Source organism: Oryzias melastigma, linkage group LG9, assembly GCF_002922805.2.
Source record: "Oryzias melastigma strain HK-1 linkage group LG9, ASM292280v2, whole genome shotgun sequence".
NCBI classification, from domain to species: Eukaryota; Metazoa; Chordata; class Actinopteri; order Beloniformes; family Adrianichthyidae; genus Oryzias; species Oryzias melastigma.
In genome coordinates, this window is record NC_050520.1 from 20,779,865 (window position 1) to 20,790,880 (window position 11,016).

Consider the following 11,016-nt stretch of genomic DNA (forward strand, 5'->3'; position numbering starts at 1 on the left):
CGTGACAGGAAACGAACACATCTGTCTTTCGGTTAGCATTAGCTTAGCATAAGGCTAGCCGACTATCAAATGTGTGTAAAGTCGGCAGCAGTTTACATTAAAAAGGGTTTAGCGTTTATTAAAAGCTCGTGTACAACCAAATGTAAATAAATAACTCCATCATGAGTATTTCTTCTTTTTTTTTCTTCTAATATATCAGTATAACTTAAATTTGAATACTTTTGATGTACTTCCGGTTTCATGTTACTTTAAGGTCAAAGTTGTTTTCAGTTTACTTGTACTTCTGCTGCTACCATTTTCTCTAAACCATTCAACAACATATGTGGTGGATACATAATCTTGCACAAAGTAGAAATAAAAAAGTATTTGTCTTTTTTGTATTTAGATATATGAACAAAATCTGAGGTGATTAATCATTTTTGTGAACTTATTGGCATTCTACATTTTAAGGGCATCACTGTGCCTTAACACTAACTGTTAGCTCATTCAATCGACTTTTAATCAGTTTCTTTTGCAAGAGATCCAATTACTGTTATTTTCAAATCTTTAATATCTTTTTTCAGTCTATCGGAAAAATAAATATTCAAATATCTTATAAATCAGACATAGCTTAAAATGAAGCTTAAACTTATCACATATTTTTACATGCATGTTATTTTGAAAATGGTGGAAAAAAATTGTCCCTGCAAATCCATAATGTCAGCACATTATGAAGTCTTCTCCATGGTTTATTTATGGTTTTCTTGGATGCTTTAACTGCATTATAACACATTCTTTCTTTTTTTCAGAATCTGCCATTTTCAGTGGATAACAAATGGCGTCTCCTTGGTCTAATGGTGGTGTTCTTTGGCAGTGGCTTTGCATTCCCCTTCATTGTTGTCAGACATCAGATCCTGAAGAAGTGAAATGGGCCCACCTCACTCAGCCTCTATGGTATTTACACTTGCTTGCATAACTTTTTTTCATTCTAGAAAATGTACTTTTATTGTAATAAAATGTACTGTCGCTTCTTTTTTATAAGAGAACAACTGTGCACAGCAAGGCTGGAATCTTTTCCTCTTTATCTCCTAGATCTTTGGAAGAATTATCTTCTTGACATTAAAGCAATTTAATTAAACTTTATTGATATCACAAGGAGGAATTCATTTGTTATGACACCACAGTAGGCAATAATTGCACAAAGAAAAACATCAATGAAAATTACTAAATGCATAAATAATTACAAGTAATATATGTTAAAGGCTTAATTTTGCTGCCATGTTGTCCAGATAATTTTTTTCATTTTTTTTTTTTCTTTTTTTTTTCTTGCAGATCGTCAGCTGGAACATCCATCAGCATTCTGTCTTTGCTGAATAATGGGAATCACTTAATTCTCTTTGTAAATAAAGGTCTCCTTAAATGAGTGCTTCTGCTTTTGACTCATTTTCTCCAATCCAGTGTTTGAACATTTTTTAAATTGTTAACATTAATCTTTAGTTATCTAAAACCTAACTTGTGTTTGGTATACTTTCATTCTGTTACACTTAAGTGGTTACTCCAGGGGTTTAAGCAAGGAAAGGCATAGAAAAAACAATGTTAGCATCTCTACTTTATTGTAATTTTGTGTCTTAAAAAAAAATGCATGGAGTGTTCTCGTATGTCATGATGTCGACTGACAGCGGGTGCAGAATTATAGATGTGCTGCCAACATTTTGAAAGAAATACAATATTCTGCTAAACCCCTGAAGAGTCCTTCAGTGCAGTAGATTTAAGTATAAGCAGATGACTTATGATAAAGTAAATCTTTAAAATTTCTTTCGGAAGATCTAAAGTGGCATGAGTGAAGAGTAAACATTCAAAATTGATCAGTCTCTGGAATCTCTATTAAATAAAACATGACATGCTGAGCTTTGAATCAGGTAGTTCTACCCTTTTAGTAACTTCTAAAAACTTTTTATCAATTTGAATTAAATAATGTTGGTGCATAGCACTACATGCTTTTTTTAATGCATTTTGTAGAACTCTGCTCTGGTGCTTTGTGAAACAATTAATTTCCACTTCATTATAAAGTCTTTGGAGTGTTCAACACTTAACTACTTTACAATAATGACTGCAGAAACTCAATTTATCCTTCCACAGATGCAGCAGAAAGTAAAATGATTTTCCAAAGTAGAATTTCTGTGCCCATTTTTGTCCCTTAAATAAATAAAAGCAGTTAACTTTTTTTTCCTTATTTGGATTCTGCTTTGATGCAGCAATAAACATTTTATTTTCCTCCTTTGTGCTCTGAGATTTGACAGTAATGTACCAAATAACCAGACTTGCCAGAAGTTCCTTAAAATTTTACAAAACGATTTAGTGAGGCTAAAGCACTCAGAGATAATTTGGGAAGGTGCCTCACACTTGGAGTCAACAGAATAAAAGATTTTAAACAGACATACATTTGCGCCTGCTGAGAGTATAAATGTATTCTGCCAGGGCTTTGGGTCTAATAGAAAATTCCCATTATCCAGGCATCCAAGAGTCAAAAAAAAAAATATCCTGAGCCATGAATTCCTTTATTATAGCCATAAATGATCTATTCTCTGCTATTATGCACTGTTGCTGAAGCTTTTAGAGATCCTAGTTAATGCCAGGCTTAAACAGTTGGGACCTATTAAAGCACAATAGTCTTATCTAGACAAGGAGCAAACTGCAGTGCAGTGCTGGCACCTTATGACAGTGCAAGAGGGGCTGCTGGCACTGGGTGTTTGGCTGCACAGGTTCAGTTCAGATGGGCCTGCCATGGAGCATCTCCACAGTAAATTAACTACAGGAGGGTTCGAGGAGTGCCCAGTGTAGGCACAAGACTGTCATGTTGGAAGCAAAAAAGTCATTATAGCTGAGAGCGCTTTTGTGGTCACAATAAGTATCTCTTGTTAAACCATGCCTTTAAAAAGTTAGTCAAAATCACTTTATTAAATATCCAAAGTTTTTCCCCTAAAAAAGACACATACACACACACACACACACACACATATATATATATATATATATATATATATATATATATACAAGCTGTAGTCCTCTACCAGAGTCTTGGTATATTTACAGTCTGGACTGAGATGTCTGAGGTTTGTCCATAGACCATAAAAACAATGGACAGCTCAACCCCCTCCCCTTTAGTTTTCTAAATTGGCAGTACCTGCAGGCTCAAAGAAGTCAAAATCCCATAGATTTCTTTGAGAAATAGACAGGTATTAGTCAGTTATTTTATTTGTCAGAATGACCATGCTTGTTCTGATATCTTTTTCTTAACATCTTCTGGCTAATACTATATTTTTTTTCATTACATTTTTTTCTTCATAACAAATTATTCAAGTTATGAACTGAAGTTTGATTGACATCTTCCCTCGAGCCTGCTTTCAGTGGAGGGGGTACAGGCGTTGAACAAGTTCACTCATGATTGGCAACAGAAGTTCCCCTAAAATGGACCAATCACTGTTGTTGGGCTCCAAAATGGTGGCGCCCGTCTATGGGTCTATGAGCTTTTCCAGGGATCTGCTGTAGCCACTCCTCCAGCTTGAAGGTTACTGCCCCAAGTGGTCCAATTACCCAGAGTACCACTGTCACCTCCACCTTCCAAGCTGCTGTTATGTTTGCTGTCTGGTTAAGGCCAGTTTCCTTTGCTTGACACTTTCCAGTCCTTCAGGTATGAAGATCGTGGTGTATCTCTTGGGCACTTGCTTTTGTCATTGTACCTCTCTGTGACTTTGTCAGTTGACTTACTTCTCTAAGAGGTGCTTCAGTATTTGCATCCAACCGTTGCTTCCGTGGTTGGTATTATTATCCCCCAACTGGCCTTACAGCCAAGCATCTCAAGAATCACTGCTACTGAAGTATGAACCAGTTCACTGGTTTCTATGATTGTTGTGGTAGAAATTGCCTTCATGTCTTCATTCACAGTTTCAAGGAGACTTTAAGGTGGCATTTACTTAACTGGTGTAGTTGATGTCAGGGTTGCCTGTCCTATCAGCAATCTTCTATTTCAGATCAGTTCTTGCCTTGCTCAGTGCAATAGTATTTCTTTGGGCAATGTTCCCAACTTCTGGATGGAAATTTGATTTACCTTTTTGACCCGACGTTCTGGGTATCTCATGGTGTTGCACTTGTGTTGAACCTCGTCAATCTCAAGTTGTGATGGCAGTTGCCGTTTACGAATGTTGGAATATTGAGCTACTAGTTGCTTTGCATTAAGCCTTGATTGTGGGTTTTGAAGGATCCATTTTCCATCAGAGTGCCCTGGTTTCCCAGCACCTGATGCAGACCTTGTTTAGCTGGACAACATCTCTCATGAGGCAGGCAATGGCGTCAAGGGTCTTGGCTATATTACTTTTTCTTACTTTTGTAAACAAATTGAAGTTGTTGTTTTTTATTTATACAGATGCATTAAAATCCTCTTGTCTCCATTCTAAAGAAGTCTTTTCATAGAATTGTTCACAAATGGTATGTAATTCAATACAAAATTGTATACATTGTTTATTTTATTTTGCAAAAACAATATTTTTCAGTCCCATTAGCTTTGTCCCACATTTTATTTACTTCAACTTTTCTTGTCTAGAAACAAAAGTGACTGAATTAGGTTTTTTTTATTGCTGGGGGCTGTAACTACCCCCCCCCCTCTATTTATCTTTCAAACTAATAAAGTGTTCTTGCAGATGTTTTGTACATCATCTTATTTGCACCGGTTATTGTTGCAGCCTCTGCAGACTTTTCTCCACCTCATGCAGGGAATCTAGTTATAGACTCATTTGCACTTTAGAGGGGGGAGGTGGTGGGCTTTGCTTGGTGTAACGCTTTGGACTAATAAAGAGGCCTGATGTTTTATTGAATCCTGTCAGTGGCATCCAGCTGTAGCATAAGTCAAACAATTGTGTTTGGAACTGTTGGCTTTTGGGAGTCGAGTTTGTGGTGATTGACTAGTGTAAACATTTACTTACTCTGAGTAAGAGCGGGGCTTGACACATAATCTGCCGTCTAAATTACCTCTCTGTGTTGGATGAATTCCAACCAGCACTCAGAGAATCCTTTACAGTACCATTTAATCCCTCTAATAATTCAATTGGAACACAAGCATTAGTTATTACTGCTCCCCCATCACAAGAAGGCTGCGATGTCACTCAAGAAAGTTTCAAGAGCGCCAGGAACTCCCGGATTTTCTACAACGTCCACTCTCTCTCCCCCTACCGTCTGTTTAGAACACTTTACCTCAAAGATGCTGACTGGCGAAGTAGCACAGAACTGTCAGTGCAGGAAGATGAAGTGAGCACGAACCACCCACTTCTTCAGAGCGGGCCGTAGCCAGGAACTCCACACAATTAGTCCAGAACCTCCGTGGGGATGGATACTCATGAAAGATGAATCTTCACAAGGCTCACACTCGGTCTGTTTGTCTGCATCTTTATGTATGTTGCTGCAAAAGGACACACATACAGTAGGAGAACCTATAACATTACAAAATGTAACATTTGCTAAATCTAAAACTTGTCATTGAAATGCATTAAAAGCTCTCTACATCAGAACCATCAGTGCAAAACTACAGACTTCACTCAGCCACTTTTGGTAGACCTGCACTCTTATTGCAGAAGCAAGCTAAAAAAATGTGTTTTTGTACATTTAGTTTGATATCAAGCAGTCCAGAGACCTGACAAAAGTCCCAAACCAGATCTGAGAATGCTGGAATCTCTACATCCCCACCTCCCCAAGTGGGCTTCAGCTCCCAGAGCAATCCTCAGCTCAGTAATCCAACACTAAATGTTGTTGCAAGTACTGGAATTCTGGTTTAGAGTAATTTAAAATGATCATACCCTTTTTAAAAACCCTCCTCCATATTGAACTCTGTGGTTTTATTGATCCAAATATTTCCCTTCTTCATAGAAAATGAGGTTTTTCTTCTATCAGATTATAACACTTCTGCTTCAAAATCATAAAAGCTAAAAAAGAACATTGATTTGGCAACTTTGGTCTCTAAAAATTAAAGAGATCTGGATTGGACTTTTTGCCGAAGAACTTAAGTTTTTATATTTATTGTTTTTACAGGAAGGAACTGAGTCACCAACATCTGTTTTCCCTTTAAAAAACACCACAGTCAAAGAGAAGTTGATAAAATCCAATGCTAAGCTTGATATTTTTCTATATTGCTTTTTCTTAATAAGTAAAAATCGATTTTCTAATTCTCTGTTCATGTCGGCTTGCATGAACACAATCTTTCTTTGTCTGAATCGGCATTTGTTAAAGATCTTCGCTAAAGAAAAGAAGATAAGCATTGTGGGTAAAAGAACAAGCAACATGAGACTATCTCAAGTGAAAAATTGATAGGTTTTCTTTAAAATATTATAGTTTTATCCACATTTTTTTTCCATTTGTCCCACAGGCATAGAGAAAATATACTTGAATCTTCCTGGGGTGGATAACTGTCTGTGCTCCCCAGTGGTCTCCCTCCCTTGTTACTCTCTGGGAAGATTCAAGCCTTGCAATTCTCTTACTGTCAGACATCTGTCACAAACCTACATATTCACAGGCTCTTTTCCCCACACAGAAGCCTCTAAAGAGATGCACAAAGATAGTTCAAGTGCGCCCACTGGAGCTCTACTGAAATATCCACTCAGTGTTAACAAGAAAACACACGAGGGTGGTGCAGTCCAAACACATTCTGGATAAACTGAAAAACTAAACCCTAAGTGAAAGTAAACTTGGTTCTTGAAGCTCTTTAACTTATATAAATTACGGAAGAAGATTAAAACGTAATTTTTCTGCTTTCGCACTGAAACAATGCAGAACATGTCATGAAAATAGTTTCCAACAAGGATGGAAAGAGGAAACAGCTCACGGTGTTAAGGGTTATAAGGACAGCTGTTCAGAAGACAGCAGAGTGATGGATGTGCTTTGCAGGAATGTGCTGCACAGACACAGTAGTTGCATATTTACAGTTGTTCCCCACTGGAAACAAACGCTCTCCCGAAATGGTACGAGTCAGCACTTCGTTTAGCGTCTGCAGCTCCGGTCGCTATTCTTGCAAGATTTCTGATGTAGCTCTGCAGTATTTCCTGAGGACATTGATGCAGAGGGACAGAGTTATGGAAGCGGCACAGCTGTGTGATGTTGTGGTGCTCCTCGGAAGCACGAGAGCTCCCCCATCTGGACAGAAAGATGATCAAAGTGTGGAGTGCAATAAATTATGAAAGACTAGAAACATGCTTGTGCGTATGAGGCAGCCAGTGCTGAATGATGAGTAAGTTGCTCTGCTTTGTTTTTTCCTTTAACTTAATTCATTTTATAATGAATAAATGTTAGGAAAAGCTAACTTGAAAGTGATTAGCTGAGTTGCACCAGAGTTGATATGAACTTGAAGTTAAAGCTTCGCTCGGTTTTTCTGCGCTTGTGTTTGTTGAAAGGGCAGAAGCTGTGATTGCTTCCTTTGAACAGAGGAACAGAACACCAACAAAGACGCAGTGCAAGTGACAAAGGCAGGACAGGGAGTGCTGCGGAGATGTGAGAGAAAGGCTTGTGTCTCTCCAGAGAAGCAGGGAGGAAGAAGTGGGCCAGAGAAAGGCACAGACATGTTCAGAATGCTTTATTTTACAGCAGACCAGTCTCCTTCAGGGTGTTCTTTGGAGCCCACAGATGTGTGGATGTAACAAACAGGCACAGTTGGGGTTGGCTGGAGTTAAAGAAGTGAATGCACTCTTTCTGATGACCCCACATAGCCCAATATGACTAACTTTTTCTTTTTTTTTATGTCAAAAAGATGTAAAGATTTGTTGAACAAATAAAGTGATTTTTTTCACACCATGTATCTCAGCATGAAATCCCCCAAAAGAAATCTTTTTAAGGATCTGTCAGAGCTGCTGTCAGCGCTGAGCTTTCACAGCATTAACTCCATGTCATGCAAGTTTTATTACTTCTCACTTGTTAACAGGATCGCACGAGAAGTTCTTCATCTCGTTTGATCTTTCAGCTTATCAAGTGAGAATTACATTTCCCCATTCCTCGCCGCAATTACCAATGCATAAGATGAGGAGTGAGGAGGCCGTTCATTGCTAAAATAATTACCCGCTGAATTTTTTTGGCGGGCCCACCTGTCGGCCGGCACAAAAGAAAACCGTCTCAAGGTTTCGTAGCCTTTCCAGTCACAGGAGAGGCCACCGTTTCCAATTAATGAGACAGGCCAAACCTGACTTTCTATTTGCTGGTGCGGTCGCAGAGCAGGTGTCTCGGTTGATTTGGTGAGCAAAGTCAAAACGGGGGTTGGTAGCCACTGATGTACAAAGTGAAAGAATGGATGAAAGAAGGCACAATAAAGTTTGAAAGACAGATTGCAGCTCCCTGGCAACTCAGCGTGCATGGTAGATGAGGACGCTGGCTGAGCAAAGTGCATTTGCTGAATCTGTAATTGGAACACTCAGGCCACTACTTAAGAAAACAAAAGTTTTGGAGCCAGTGGAGCATGGTTCTGCATTAACTTTCCCTCACTCTGTATTTTACTGTCTGTTCTGTTTTTCCTGCAACAATATGACATGATTAGAATAGTCTAGGGATGCACAGTGGCACAATAGTTAGCTCTCTTGTCTCACAGCAAGAAGACCGTGGTTCAAATCCCAGCAGCCATTCTGTGTGGAGTTTGTATGTTCTTCATGTGCACATGTGGATTTTCTTTGGGCAATCTGGCTTCCTCCTAGTCCAAAAACATGTTTCGAAGGTTAATTGGTTACTCTAAAGCAGGGGTCTCCAAAGTCAGTCCTTTAGGGCCGGTGTTCTACTTGTCTTCCAACCAACCTGCCATTAAAGCTCCTTATTGGCCAACTACCTGATCCTGGTAATCAGCAGCAGATAAGGCCGGGTTTCTGGTAAACCAGCAGGAGGCCAGCCCTTGAAGACAAACTTTGGACACCCCTGCTCCCTAGGTGGGCATGTATTATTATGTGCCCTGCGTTAGACTGGTGACCTGTTCAGGGTGTGGCCCAGTTTCACCCTATATGGGTGAAGAGTAAAATCGATATGGCAATATGTCACAATATTATGTTTTCTGCGATACTTGTATCGATTTAAAATGCTGACAAGATGATAATTAATTATTTATTCAGTGTCCCAGTTTTGTTTTCCACTTAAACTCCGCCCACTAGTTGGCAGCTCAGTGTACGGAGCCTCTTTAGGCAGCGTTCACCACAACCAAAACAACAAGATCTCAAGAATCAGCTTGTGTTAAATCTTCAGTCAAATCAAATCAAACTTTATTTGTATAGCACTTTTTTTTAAAGTCAGCCTCATGGTTTTTTATTGTTATGAGACAATTTACTGGGATGGGTCATTTTGTGATCCCTAAATAAAATGAGATTTACTATTTTATTACAGTGAAAGACATCAATATTCAGGTTGAGTTTTATCCAAGTCTCTGTCAAGAGTCAGAGCTCTGACTCCCCCTCTGGTCACTGGCGGGAGCAGTCTCCAGAGTACTAACTCACCTGACACTAATCTGACAACCACTCACCTGTTTCTTAGGCAACACACAGAACCTCACTCAGTGTGAAGTATTGTTTGTGCCACCTTGCCTGCATTACTGAGCTTTTCTATCTGGACCTGATCTTCTGTTTCGGAACTTGCTTATTCTCGGTTTACCTGCCGCCTGCCCTGACCCTCACCTGGACTCTTTTCTTGGATGACCCCATTATGGTAACTCACCTCTACCCGTCTGACTCTGATTTAGCTTTGTGGACTTTAGCTGTGCTTCATTCCTGTCTGAACTAATAAACCTACTGCATGTGAAACCAGCTGTCTGCCCATTTGTGATAGTCATACTCATAAAAAAAGATGAAACATTTTTCTGGTACAGTCTTGGGATGTATCGTAATAGGTGTTGTATTGTGAGACAAATATTGGGATACATATCATATTCCCAGGCTCTTGCCAAGACACACCGCTATTCCACAGTAGCCAGAACTGACTCCGGCATCCATGTGACCCCAAAAGAAATATAGCAGGTTAAGAAAATGAATGAACAGATAAGATAATCATTAACTCTTCTTTTATTTACAAAGAGAAATTTTATTTTTCTATTAAGTATTCATTACTTTTTAACACCCATTCCATCACAGGCAGACAACTGCTTCTCCTTTAGGCCAACTTGGAGTCACCAGCTAATCAAAGATTCATATTTATGGACTTTAGGAGGAAGTTGGAGTGTATGCATTGGGAAAACATGCAAATATCACAAAAAAAAGTTTCCAGCTGGGATTCAAACCAGGACCTTCTTTCTTACGAGGAGACAATGTAACATTTCAACACCTCCGTGCTGGCCCATAATCCCCACTTACCCTCCACACACACTTTGTTAGTACTGCAGTGGCTCCTAAAATCATATAAAAACAATAATGCCTGTGGAGGGAAAGCTTCCCATCTGCTGTATCTATTCTTTAAACCTCACATCCTTCACCCACTATTCCTGTCATGTCATTCACACTTTGCGTTATAAATACAACCTGATGGCAGCCACTCATCTTTCCAACTTTGAGAACTGTGAACACTCTAAATAGAACATGCATCCATCAAGCTCCCGGGGAAGGGGGGGGTTCCAAATAAACAAAAGTGTTTTGGATGTAAAAAGTGGAAGAAACAGAACTGACAAAAATATGAAGGGTGTGAAGGAGTGCAAATGTGTATTTTAGGGAATCGCAGCGAGGATAACCCTGGCACACCAGAATTTTATGGAGATTTATGAAACTTGGCAACGGTGGGTGTTATTAAAAGACAACCCCACATAACTTTAACCGCAAATTTCAACAGTTTCACATCTGTTTCATCATATCCAGCTGAGATGTAACCTATCGTTATAAGCTCTTAATGAAAGCACTTTCAGCGGCGTTATCTTGATGGTTAAGCCATCCTATCACAGGGTGCTCATGTTCTGAATAAGTGTTTTCATTCAGCCTTGAAAAGCTTCCCCTTTGGCTGTATCATGATATTTCATTGCTTTGGTGTCCTTCTTATTTAAATAAGTCACGA

General features: G+C 39.1%; 1 long non-coding RNA gene across 1 annotated transcript; it reads left to right on the forward strand.

Moving 5' to 3' along the window:
* The first annotated feature begins 895 nt into the window (after positions 1–895).
* On the forward strand, positions 896–1,403 carry LOC118599093. The gene is made up of 2 exons (XR_004948378.1): positions 896–933; positions 1,312–1,403. It is a non-coding gene; the product is annotated as an uncharacterized LOC118599093 (long non-coding RNA).
* The last annotated feature ends 9,613 nt before the right edge of the window (positions 1,404–11,016 follow it).